The sequence below is a fragment of the Notothenia coriiceps genome, unplaced genomic scaffold, assembly GCF_000735185.1.
Source record: "Notothenia coriiceps isolate Sejong01 unplaced genomic scaffold, NC01 NC01_scaffold00037244, whole genome shotgun sequence".
Lineage (NCBI taxonomy): Eukaryota > Metazoa > Chordata > Actinopteri > Perciformes > Nototheniidae > Notothenia > Notothenia coriiceps.
The window spans coordinates 3,770,680-3,781,865 of NW_011369945.1; the positions used below are offsets into that span (position 1 = coordinate 3,770,680).

General features: G+C 42.1%; 1 protein-coding gene across 1 annotated transcript in view; it reads left to right on the plus strand.

Moving 5' to 3' along the window:
- The window catches only part of LOC104965199 (BRCA1-associated RING domain protein 1-like), a 27,514-nt gene that overhangs the window by 251 nt on the left and 16,077 nt on the right, over window positions 1-11,186 (plus strand). The gene's annotated exons all lie outside the window — the stretch shown is intronic.

Sequence of the window (11,186 nt, forward strand, 5' to 3'; positions counted from 1 at the left end):
GGGTCTTGTTCTCGAGTGAGGGAACAATGGAGCTTGAGATGGGCCGGAGAATCGGAGCAGCGGGAGCGGTACTGCAGTCGCTTTACCGCACCGTTGTGACGAAAAGGGAGCTGAGCCAGAAGGCAAAGCTCTCTGTCTCCCTAGGGAGGTGTTCCAGGCACGTCCAGCTGGGAAGAGACTAGGGGTGCACCGAATGGGAAATTCTTGGCCGAAACCGATACCGAAAATAGGAAACAGTTGGCCGAAAACCGAATGCCNGTAGACCTAGGACCAGGTGGAGGGATTATATCTCTTCGCTGGCCGGGGAGCGCCTTGGGATCCCCCAGTCAGAGCTGGTTGATGTGGCCAGGGAAAAGAAAGTTTGGGGCTCTCTGCTGAAACTGCTACCCCCGCGACCCGACCACGGATAAGCGGGAGAAGATGGATGGATGGATGAATGGAATAAACTAATAAATAAATACATATCACTAAAAGAAACAAGAAACTTTTTTGGTTGCTTTTCTTCGTCTTTTTCTCCAGGACAACCAACAATATTGACCGGGTCATTTGTAAAGCGCTGCTAATTACACAGGCAATTTATACAGACTTCTGCCTCTGCGGAATATCAAACCTCCAAACCAACACAAAAAACAGACCATATAGGAGTCCTCAAAGCTTTGCAATAACAAAAGACATAATTATAGGATTGTTGTTGGAACATGAACAATGGATATGGACTAAAGATTAAAACGACTGAAAAGACTGTGAAAGGATTGTGTGAGGCTCCCTGGAGTGTCACAGCAATTGCAAGGTGATGGTCTTTTTTCTTCTTCTTCTTTCACACACTTTTATTGTGTTCACTAAAAGGAAAATCTTACGCCGCACTGCTGGAGGAGGTTATTGTTAGTTGTGTGCAATACTGACTATAACGTATATACTTTTATATAACACTTCATAAAGCCAACATTCAACTTTGACGAGGCTGTTGAAATGCAGTTCAGTTGCTATTTAATAGTGCTGTCATTAATGCATACTCAGTACCACCAAACCATGTTTACACATCTGCACAGGCTGCAGAGTGCTCCACTGACTTTAGTGTTCAATGCAGATATGTAACTGAGCCCTATACGCATTAACAGTTAATGCAGAGATGGCATGTCACTTATTCTGGGATGTCCCTGTCTGCAGAGCAGGACCTATCATCTCTCTGGCAGACAGGAGCTAAACAGAGCCCAAGAGACGGGGAAAGCTAATTCAACAGCCTATGCACTGCCAAGCTGCCATTAATCTCCATGCAGCACCAATACTTTAGTATAAAACATGTATATCATTTGCATACAGAACGCATTTGGAATTCCAAAGATATCTAATGTCAAAGACAACACAGTCTCACTCCCTGATCGTCCAATAGCGACACTTGGTCAGGGTCCTTTGTTGTGTTTAGTTGTGACGCGCGGAGTCTCCTTCAGCTTCATGAACGGACGCAAAGAGCTTTCAACTGATTGCAATGTATTCCCATCAGTGGCGGTATTTGATGCTCAGGGAAGCACCGCATCCGTCCATGTCGGCGGCAGTTAAAGGCAATGTGAGCGTCCATTCCCATTGGATAACGGAGGATTTTACACCCGGACGTAAGTGTTCTCCTTACTGTCGATTGATTTTACAGTGATATCTGCACTACTCATCAGCTCAAAAACATCAGATTATCCTTGTTAATTACACAACATTGATAGGTTTAAATTGTGTACAATGCTTTTGTGTTTTCGATTCTGAGAAACACATTTTGTTTTCGGAGTTTAGGATTGCCGAAGACACTATACCCATAATCTAGGGATGCACCGAATATTCGGCCACCGAAAATTATCGGCCGAAAATGGTTAAAAAAGTTTTAGCACCGAAAAAATATATCCGAATGTCAGAGAACAGGGTTACGTTGATCATACTCCGCATATTTGTCCGGGTGTTTTGATTTCAAGTGGTGGAGTAATCCCGAAGTGTTGAAAGTTTTTGCAGTTACACCCCCTCGAGAAATGTCAGCTGAACACAAATCGCAATCCGCGCCTCTTTCTCTGATATTTTTAAATATCTCCAAGCGGCAGACATGTTGGCTGTGAGCCAGCCGCGAGCATGGTCACGCGCCGTGCTTGTCGCCGTGTTTTGATTGTGTGTGCCGGAGTGGAAAAAATGAACGCTTTCGTGACGGGGAAAGTCTGTAATAAGTTTGATACCCACTACTTCCTAAGTTGATGTATAGACCGAGATGTTACTTTGATTTACATTTTTCGCTTACACTCAATTAACGACCCAGTTCCTTGGACATTGTGGTCACTTGACTCGTACTCAACAGCAGTGGGGTAAATTTGTAGAGCCTATGTGTTATGCTTGATTTCTTAGCTTATGACTAACGTCGTGTAGTTACTCAAGGTATTATTAATGATATCTAGTGGTATAAAGTAAAACTACACTAATACACAGACTGAGACTAGTCGGATCCCTAACCGCCCAAAGTGTATTGTTTCTGTTCCGTAGTTAGGGTAGATAACTATGTGTCGACTACTGTTGCGTGTGTAGTCGGAGTGTTTCTATATGTTTCAACAAAAAAATGGAGTCGGGAACAGAACTGTTGTGTCAGAGTGAGGACTAGCAGGTATTCCCGGTCTGGCCGGGCTTTAGCCTCATTGACCCTCAGTCCGCTTTGTACTCGCAGGCGCGTAGCGGAAAGCCGTGTCACGCGAGCGCGCGCGGGCAAGCGAAGAGACGCGCGGCTCGACTTCGGAAGAGGGAGGACGGCTAAGTTGGTACAACTTAGCCGCAGCCCGTGTGGGTGAGGCCTCATGCCGTTGTCTCATTTTGATCTTATACTGTCTAGTCTTTTTGGGATCGTGCTAGGTCATCGGACTCTATGCAATTGCCTGTCACTCGCTCAGTTTGTTGACTGAAATTTTTACCTTCATCCTGGTGTGGTGCCTGCCGATGAAAGTGGAGTAGCCAAATATCTGCGAGGACAAAGCAAAGTACAAAAGTACCTGTCTCACTTTTACTTTTCTTTGTTGCGATAACAACAAACAAATATAGTGTCGCTCAGACAAGAAAGAAGAGACAGAAGGCGACAGGCACAACGTGGAGAAAACTACTAGCCTTTGTGTGATGGCGGGATCGGTGACCATTCTCTCAAGACGGTGAGGGTGCCGTACGCGTCAGTATGCAACGAGCCGAGCCTAAACGCCACTCAAGGTCCAGCTTCAGCCGTATGCGTCTCTCTAGCCGCTGCGTTGCAGTCACAGCCGCAGCGCTGAGGTCCACTGGACCGGCCACATCAGACCCGGTATCGGTGCGAACCAGTCCCAGAAAAACCGCAGCGCGACCGGCGCGGCTCCGGAGGAAGTCGAAGTATTTGCGCTGCGTTTCTCGAAAGTTGACTAACGTTACAAGAAGGGTAGCCGGCCGCCATAAACTCAGTCCCTCCAGAGGTCGTAGGGCATGGTAGCCACGGTAGAGTGAGAGCCAATTTACCAAGGAACGCAGGGAGTGAACGCAGCAAAGTGACGCTGATTCAGGAGGGTGGTCCCTTCGTACCTCTCTGACTTCCTTTGGTGTGTCCTCCGCTTATCAAAATTCTCTTCCTGCGAACGAGGCCTCGCAGTGCACTCGCTGGCAGGCAAACAACTACTGCGGCGTGTAGACTAGCAGACTGACGTCGGTCTAGTCACGTACACGACGTGAGCAGGTCGTCACTCGCTTGTGTCATTCCCGCCCGAGTCACAGGACTCCTAAATGGCCTCTACGCAGGACCATCAAGGGAGCTAATAGCGAGGATGGCAAAGTGAGAGCTTGAGCTAGGAGGCCGTTTTTATTCCGTGACCCATAGTTCTACCGCGTCTGTTTATTAAGGCCACTATGGCTCGGGCTCCTCGCTCTTTTTATTGGCTTCCTCTGGTGGGGTACAGCCGCCGTCAATTTTCCGTTACACTCAGGTAAGGGTAACTATTTCCTCTTAAAATGTGGGCCTCATTATATAGAGGTAAAAAAATTCTAAAAAAAAAAGGCAATGACAGCAACTAAAATTGCAACTATAGAGTGATGAGGTAGTGAGTTTTTTGGCTAATTAGAACAATACTTTGTTGGAACCTAACCAAATTTAACACGTGTTACGAAAACACAAAAGGGGAAAGCTAAGCCTCTTTGTTTATAATAAATGCCTCAAAATTCTACCGTCTCTGTGATGTGTGGGTATAGGAGCCGATAGTAAACCGAGTGGTCGGTGATAACGAATGTTTTGGGGCATAATGCAGAGTTCGAGAACACTAACAGACAACCTCACTCCACAGGGTTTTCAATGCGGCTCGCATTTTGTTGTTAAACTTTGCCTTACTTCGGTAGTAGCCGTGTGATAGGTTTTCCTAGCTTGCATAAAACATAAACATTAGGACTCCCGAAAGGAAATTCCATGGACTAAAAAATGGGTGATTGTAAATTAAAATCAATGAAGAATGTAGAGATTAATTTACTACACTTTATATTTGTTTAGGGAAGTTAGTCTGAAATCAATAGTGGACTCATTTAAGCACGTTGCCACTAACAGTTCACGGTGGTTAGTCCGCTTTATAAATATCACCCACGAACTCTAACTCTTCTAGTTTTACATAGACTCTAGGTATATTTCATATAAGTAATGCAGCAGTAACGGAGATTAGCAATGGCATTTTGACATATATTCCCGAATAAAACGTGTAGGGAAATGTTCTAAAGTTTCCAAATAACTGTAATAGTATATGTGTTTGCCACATCAATACGTTAATTACTTTTGACCCAGCGTCCAAGGAGTTGGTCACTGTCTGTAGATAGTTATAGACACATATGGGAGGTGGTAATTGAAGTTTAGAGACGTGTAAAGAATAAGATGAGATGTGAGTTGGTCAGAAATTATTTTTTTCCTTCCACCCCCCAATTATTTGAATTTTTATTTGACGAAAGTATTATAGTCCAATTTATTCACGAAGTTGTATCGAATTCTAAATGCCTTTCAACTAACGGAGTCAGGGTTTTTTTTTGTACGTTATATAATGCTACACTTCATGAACGTCCGAATGATAGATAGACATCTATGGGGTTGGCGGAAGAACGACGGACATAAATTTTCTTCTGGGAATTGGATCTTCATAAGAAATTACAAAACTTATTTCGTCAAACCAATGAAAAAAAACGATAGGAGGATAATTTACGAAACAGTGGGCCTGTGAGGTTGGAAAAATTAAGATCTATAGTTAAATGTCATAAGGAACTATACAAGATAAGATATAAAGATAGTGACCGGAAGATGAAAGTGGGATAAAACATACAGTTCTATATTGTGTAAGTTGTTTTGTACGTCGTCTGGCGTTCCGTTCCGTTCAAAGAAATATATCGATCGTGGAAAGTTGTGTTCCATTAATTGTCACGAAATGTTTTACTTTCTGTAATTCTTTGTTGCCGTAAATTGTCAGTAATTTTGTTGTGTTAGATGGACGTAACTACTGAGATTTGCACATATTGCACGAAATTGGTGATCTACCACCCCAATTATTTTACAGTCAAATTTCACAAATTGGCTATTTATGATGACGACAAAGGCCAAATCAAATGTTCCTATATAAACAATAGGTGTAGGTGTGTATTAACAAAACTATAAACCATTATGGTGGGTTTTTTTCACTTCACTTATTTGGTGGTCGTTGTGTCTTTTCTACTAAGAATTGTACTGGTGTCGACAGTCAATTACTGTTTTATTATATAGTTTTCTTTATAAGGATGATTGAAATAACACTTTAATCTTGTCTTGCCATTTGCTTATCTTAGACATGCTACTTATAGTTCTTCCACATGTAATCTGAACATTATTAAGTTACGTCGGCTTTGGTGTAAAAAAAGTATACCTTATGTCAACCCCAGTGGTTAGTGTCCGAACTCCTGATTATGTGCCCAAAGCAGTCTCGTTTCGCCTTACTATCGACTCCTAAATACGCATCCCCACGTGCTTACCCTTTAAGAACCGGCTTTTGCTATGGCTGTTATCCTTGTCAACCGCTTTGGCTTACGGTCTTTCCGGGCTTTTACTAATTATCTTTATATATATATATGGCCGTGCGCTACTACATATGTAAAAAATGGTTACAACAAGTCATGGACTATACCTTTTCTGTTACTAATACCGTTTGAATTGAATTTATTATTAGTGAAATAGCCCTAGGTATTTGTAAATAAGTCGGTAAAACTTACGTATGTCATGTAATTAAGGTTCCAGTTCGACGTAAAAGAAAAGAGACATGCCGTATTGATGTTGTTCACGTAAGTCTTTTTCGGTTCCACGAAATTTTGACGTATTTGTAGATCCGTCATCCGGGATGTTGATTTTATCACCATTATGATTCTGACATTGTCGTCCGGAAGGTTGTTGTTGTTGTACGGATATTCAAACCCATTGGAATTGCACAACCANCGTTGATCATACTCCGCATATTTGTCCGGGTGTTTTGATTTCAAGTGGTGGAGTAATCCCGAAGTGGTGAAAGTCTTTGCAGTTACACCCCCTCGAGAAATGTCAGCTGAACACAAATCGCAATCCGCGCCTCTTTCTCTGATATTTTTAAATATCTCCAAGCGGCAGACATGTTGGTCATCTGACCATATGACATTCTCCCAATCCTCTTCTGGATCATCTATTAATCATTTTCGGCATTCGGTTTTCGGCCAACTGTTTCCTATTTTCGGTATCGGTTTCGGCCAAGAATTTCCCATTCGGTGCACCCCTAGTCACGACCCCCAGGTTGGGAACCACTGCTCTAGAGCAGTGATGTTTTGAGACTGGCTAGAAGCCACTCCTTCGTTGCTCCGGCGGTGTGTTTGGGATCATTGTCATGCTGAAAGACCCAGCCAGGTTTCATCTTCAATGCCCAGCCAGGTTTCATCTTCAATGCCCTTGCTGATGGAAGGAGGTTGTCACTCAAAATCTCACGATACATGGCCCCATTCATTCTTTCCTTTACACGGATCAGTCGTCCTGGTCCCTTTGCAGAAAAACAGCCCCAAAGCATGATGTTTCCACCCCCATGTTTCACAGTAGGTATCTGCAAAGGGACCAGGACGACTGATCCGTGTAAAGGAAAGAATGAATGGNCTGTGAAGTCCACTGAGACAAATGTAACATTTGTGATATTGGGCTATATAAATAAACATTGATTGATTGATTGATTGATTGTCAACCATATGTATGAGGCTGATAACCACTCATAACATCTATCCAATATTATGATAACATTTGTTGCGGTTGACAAAACAAAAGAGTCAGAGACAAATTACAGCAGAGGACTGAACTACAGATAAAGTATGTTCAGTTTTCACCACTAGGCTGGCAAGACCACTTTTACTTATAGCGCCTTTTACATTCATCTCACATCCAGTTTGCTTCTGGATATGATTCAGCTGGAGTACATTTATGGCTGACATTAAAATGCGACAGCGGTATACACAGCGAAATTGAATTTCTCTGTCCCTCGCCCAGATGCAGATTGTGTCCTTTACGTCCTTCAAAACTGGCAGTAAACATCTCATCCTGCTTGTTGTTCCCCTGTAAGTGTCCCATTTTTTACAAGTATTTTACAATCAGAGACGTCCGTTGGCAGTTTGATTTGTTTTATGTGTATTGGCTTTATGTGGAGTGGAGTTGCTTTACACTGCAGGTTATCTGGGAAGGGGAGATGACATCGTGTACATGCACATATCTTGCACGATGAAATACATTTAAACATGCTGGTGCAGTAGTATCCTGATAGCAATATTGCTGATAAGTAATAGAGCTTATGGCCAAATGCAGGACATCTCAAATGGTTTTACAAATGCCTCAAACCTGTAATGGAGGGGGTGGGGGATTTAATGGCCAGCACTCTGATTTCAAGTGTCCTCCAGCAATCCCTGTTGTGGTCATGCATTCAAAGAAGATTATAAATACTTAAACACAGTCTTTACCACTCAGTGCAACCTCCCAGCTGTAAGCTCCGTGGTCATGCTGACATCTCAGATCTGTTTCCATTGGTCCAAACAAAACTTGTATTTATCCAAATATAGCCTATTTATTCGTTATTCCATTTCTTGTTGGTTATTATATGCAGGCTGTAGGCCTACCCCCTAACTGAATGGCCGTATAGGTTGTCTGTGCAAAAAAACTTGATATGACCCTTATTCACACAATTCACAATTATTGTTAGACTATAGCGGCTATAGTAATTATGCCAGACAAAGGAAGAAGTCATGTGACATGAAGAGCGACAGCCGCTTGTGGAGGAGATTGGGATCTATGGGTAGGTTAAATAATAGGACCTTCAACAAGGATGCCCTTATTTGGCCCTTAAGTACACAATATCATTTAGGTACAAACCTTATTTACATAACAAACATACTTATTTTATCCCAAACAATGATAATTGCCCAAAACTAAGTCGTTTTATTTCAATTCCAAACGTTATGTGTTTTAAACTTGCGCTCAAGTTTCACAACTATCATATAGCCTATGACATTTTGACAGGAGGACCTATTGTGTCATTTTTTAATAACAACGTGTTGATTAGATTGATACACTATCTGAATACAAAATATGGAGCTTGAGCCATGGCTAGAGCCAATGAGCAGTTAGCTTAGCTTAGCATACAGACTGGAGCAGGCGGAACAGCTAGCTTGACTCTGTCAAAGGCTTAAAGAAAACCTACCTTCCAGTAACTTTGTATAGGACTAATCAACACTAAATGTCTAATTTAATCCACACAGAGACAGAACATTCTAATAATAAACATTGTGATGTGCTCGTAGGACAAAAGACAAGCTACAGTAGCTGTTACCGAGTGCTTTTAGCCTTTATGCTAAGTTAAAGCTAATCGCCTGCTGCCTCAAGCTACATGTCTAGTGTACAGACATGAGTGGTAGGCTATCTATCTCATCTTATTTTCAGCAAGAAAGCTAATTAGCATGTTTCCTGATTTTTAGTCCAAGTTGTACTTTAGGTAAGTGTAAGCCACCATGGACTTTAACAGTGTCCTCGTATTTGATTAAAAAAAAACTGTTCAGGAAACCATTACAACCCAGTCTCACGGCATTTCGTGTTATAGTCACAAAATTAATTTAATCTATTGATTTGTGTTCACCAACACGATTTTCACATTTTTTTCGTGTCACACAGAAGGATTTTCTTTTTTACCGTCGTTTTTTCTGCCTGTCGGATTTAAGATATGACTGCCTTGATAGACATTTCGCGTTCAGTTTTCTGTGTTTTTTCTCACTCTGACTTGTTTACTGTATCACTTGAAAAAGCTCTGATGAAATTATCTCAACGTGTTCTTGTATATAATCTGCATTGTCAAAAGGGATTTCCCAAAGGATTTGAGCATATTTTGGAGACAGAAGAGTAGATTTTCCTTGTGCTCAGCTTGATCGAAAATCGTTTCTATTCACTCACCCTCTGCTTTCCTTGTTCTTTAATTGGCAGGAATTAATCTTTTAACCCCAAATTTAGATTAAATATTCGAGGGCGCTAACATGTATTGCAAACATTTCTCAACAGCTAATCCCGCTATCAGATCTCTGTTGTATGAATGTGTGTGAAAGCATTTGAGTGAGGGAAAGATAAAGGGAATCTAAACGGGAACAAGTGTGTGCAACTCATACAGTACATGTGGATGTTCATGTGGTTTTTTGTGTGAAAATGTAATTAAATGCAAAGCTTCAGGGACTTGATCCTGTGTGTGAGCGCTAAGAATGAGCGATGGAGGGATTAATCAGAAGAGATTAATTCTGTGTTGTGAACAATTCATTAAAAAATTGGAGATAATGACAGATTTGATTTTCAAGCGTCACTTATTATGACTATAGCTCGCCTCTTGAAGCAGTCAGTAAAGGCAGGGGAAAAGAAGACTGCAAAATAGTAGTAGTCTTTTTGCTGAGATATAATATCTGAGTGGAAGCATGCTTCCTTATGGAAGGTGATCATTTGGTGCGTGTAGAACAAAAAAATAGCCCCTGTAGGGGAAACTTCTGTAGCAATGGAGGAGTCAGGACTCAAAGGAGACACGAGGAGAGCTATAGCTTTGATTTCAAACACTGATGGTTTATTTGGAGTATCGGCCGGAGAATTCACGAGAAAAGTCAAGAGATGGTCAAGAGCCAGAGGTCTGACTACACGGGAGTTGCCACAATCAATTCTGAAGAACTCTTCTGCAGCTCGAGGTTTTAACTAGTTCGGAGTGTAATAATCAACATTCTTCATCAGCGAGACTAAACAATTATGGACCCTGAATCTAACTAGAGCTCTCGTCCATAGAAAATAATGCGCGCCATGGAACCTACGTCCCTGAACAGTAAACTACCTCATGGCGGCTTGTGCTCTGTCATAGACTGGCAACAATAATGCGCCCAAGCTGCTCCTCCTTAAGAGAGATAGCAGCAATACCCAAGGCCGTAGAACTATGCCGTGGGAAAAGAGACAGTAAAGAGAGAAAAGGATGAACTGGGTCGAAGGTTGAATACCGAAGCAAATTATTCCCTAACAGTCCCTATACAACTGCTTATTATAAGGTATGTGGATGATGACCTTGACTTCTGGAAAAGGACATTGCATTTGAGTGGTTCAAATATATTGTTTAGGCACTATTAGCAACCTAAGTCGCGTGCCATCCAGTTTCATTACTTTGAGAAAAAGCAGAAGTCTTTATGGCCAATGTCTCCATCACATCCATCCATCCATCCNTATATAGCCCAATATCACAAATGTTACATTTGTCTCAGTGGACTTCACAGTTTGTACAGAATATCAGTATGACAATACGACACCCTCTGTCCTTAGACCCTCACATCGTACAAGGAAAAACTTCCGGGGAAACTCCACAGTTTAAAGGGGAACATGGGAGAAACCTCAGGGAGAGCAACAGAGGAGGGATCCCTCTCCCAGGACGGACAGACGTGCAATAGATGCCGTGTGTAAATCAAACAGATAATACATTTTACAGCATTGGTAGACCAAATGTTTGGAAATGCATGTGTTTATAATAAGAAGATGAATCCACGAGGATTTCAGCAATCCTGTGGGAGCCATCAGAGACTGGTTCAGGCACGACGCGAAGTCCAGGACTCAAATCCAGAACTCAGGATAGAGGATCCAGGACACAGGATCACAGCAACAGGATCAG